General features: G+C 36.4%; 1 protein-coding gene across 1 annotated transcript in view; it reads right to left on the bottom strand.

The window, feature by feature from the left end:
• LOC107662954 (teneurin-3-like) overlaps window positions 1-2,172 on the bottom strand; it is a gene marked incomplete at its 3' end in the record, with an annotated part of 51,120 nt that extends 48,948 nt beyond the window's left edge. The window contains exon 1 of the mRNA XM_016453088.1: window positions 2,013-2,172. The remainder of the gene's footprint in view (window positions 1-2,012) is intronic.
• Window positions 2,173-2,645: the final 473 nt, after the last annotated feature.

Raw genomic sequence — 2,645 nt, 5'->3', positions numbered from 1 at the left:
AATAAAAAATAAAGTGTATATCAGAAGTCATAAAATTAACAAAAAAAACCAACAATTTAAAATACATTTAAGATTAATACTAAAAAAAAAATCGAAAATACATTCAGACAATAACTTTTTACATCAGTTAGATATATCTCTGCATAAAAATGTTGCCTATTTACATTAAAATCAGTGCTGTCCAGTAAAATATGATTAAAAGTCATTGGAGTTTGACAAGGAAGGCATGATGGTGGTTGTCACATTCGGTTGTAGTATGCCACATACGATGACTGGAACTTAAAGAAACAGAAACAGGCGTAACAAAACCAACAAAAGACGACACCAAACAAAGAACTCAGGAAACAGTGGGCTTAAATAACGAGGAGAACTAATCACATTAACAGAACAGGTGAACTAAACCAGTAACTGAGGGAACAAACTAGGAATCAAATGACGGATCAAATCAGATCAAATGATGACTGGGAGACTGAACTAAATCAAAACAAAGAACAAAACCATGAATCTGACAGTGGTTCTTCACCTTTCAATAAATAACCATGTGTAAATCTTGAATGAAGGGCACCTATAGTAAAAACAACTTGATCATACTATGATTTGAAATTACAAAAACAAAACAAAAATGCATTCTTATACTAGTATTTATTTCATGTAACTTATTTCCATGGCATTTTCTCCATTCCATCTGCCATTTGTTGATAGAGGAGTTAATTACTGGCCTGAGCAAAGACTGAGCAAAGACATTATCAACAGTGATTAGATAAAAAATAAACAAATAAATAAATTAATGTTTGACCTAACACCCTGTTTACATGCACAAAATACTAATAACGAAGTAGTTAGAATTATTGAGGAATCACTTTGCAACCTCTCTGAAATCCATTTGTTGTTGTTTTTTTCAAACTTTCCATTGTCAATCAAAAATATCTGAATATTCTGAATTATCTGTCTGGGTTTATCCTGTTCTGGAAAGCTGTATTTGATGTTTGTCCACATCTAATGGATTCACAATAACTGAGAGCGCCACCAGATAAGGAATCATGACTTTGAACCAATGCAGTCACCCATGGTTAAATAAATTGGTGGCAACCTTCATGACCCATCTTTCTTACCTGAAGCACATTTGGTATTCTGCGGATGGTGTGAGAGCGTGGGTCTGATGGCTGAAAGTGCACATCTACAGCAAGTCTCTTTGTTCAGTAATTACATTTCATTGGGACTAGCTACGGATATCGGATTCCACCTCTGACCCCAAACTCCATAAATAATGATCATCATAGCAATGTCAGCCTACAAGCCTCCAGATGTTTTGTGACCGCCTTCCTATTTTAATCTCACTTCATTAACCCTAGATCCAACTTTTTCAATTCAACCTTTTTACACCCAATCAGTACATTTCTTATGTATTTTCATCATCTGAAACCACAACATTTTATTGGCTGCTATGGTTCAGCTTTCTCATTTGATTTTTTCTTATTTGATAGGTTAGTCATCACAGCACTATGAATCTTCTGCTTACTTCGACTATTTTGATATGGAAACATATTGCTGGAAACAGATAAAATATAGGCTTTTTAAAGAGACCACAGAATTTAACAGTATCCAGTTACTTCTCTGGAGTATATAAATTTGCTTCAAAGCTGCTCATCCAGTGAGACATGGGATGGTAGCTTGGTGAGAGAAGGCCAAGGGGGAGATGGTTTGGCTGTAAAAACTCCAGTTCAGAGTACCAGCAGATAGGATAACTAACAAGCTTTTCAACCGGAACATTGCACACAATCATCCTTATTAAAAAGTAACTTTGAGCAAACTTCTAAGAGGCTGATGTATGTATCTTCAGAAGTATGCTGCGATGCAGTGTCACTGTATGAATAAACATTTCTCAAAAACAACGACAAATAGGCCAAAGGGATATGAATGAAATGTAAACAATGTAAACACAAAAAAGGACTTAATCTAGTTAAAAAAAGTGAAAGTGACGTGACATGTGGCCAACAAACTGTTCAATTTACAACATGCTTTAACCTCCCGCACTCGTCCATCGCCATTTTAACCTTTATATGTGATCCACATATCTGTCAAGCTAACTAATTATGTTTAATGCGTGAGTTGGCATAATTTGTGCTCGTGACGGAGCGGTAGCGGAGCGTTCTCGGAGTGAGTGAAAACCTCAACGCCCCGAATTTACATCGCCGTCGCATTTCGTGCACCACTACAACCTTTGGGTTACGAGTCCGACTCTCTAACCATTAGGCCACGACTTCCCCAAGACTGTCTACTCAGTCTTAAAATATTTTTAATATATTAATTATATGGCATCGCTGTGAAAACTCAGTTTTGATACCTTTACTTTTAAGAGTGTAAAGTAAACTTCTTTGGGCACACTGCTTATTATTGAAAACCCACCAATTCACTATCTCAACAAATTAGAATACTTCATAAGACCAATAAAAAAAACATTTTTAGTGAATTGTTGGCCTTCTGGAAAGTATGTTCATTTACTGTACATGTACTCAATACTTGGTAGGGGCTCCTTTTGCTTTAATTACTGCCTCAATTCGGCATGGCATGGAGGTGATCAGTTTGTGGCACTGCTGAGGTGGTATGGAAGCCCAGGTTTCTTTGACAGTGGCCTTCAGCTCATC

This window comes from Sinocyclocheilus anshuiensis, unplaced genomic scaffold, assembly GCF_001515605.1.
Source record: "Sinocyclocheilus anshuiensis isolate Anshui unplaced genomic scaffold, SAMN03320099.WGS_v1.1 scaffold1783, whole genome shotgun sequence".
NCBI classification, from domain to species: Eukaryota; Metazoa; Chordata; class Actinopteri; order Cypriniformes; family Cyprinidae; genus Sinocyclocheilus; species Sinocyclocheilus anshuiensis.
Note: the sequence above shows the minus strand (reverse complement) of the source record. Positions and strands in the feature narration are given on the sequence as shown.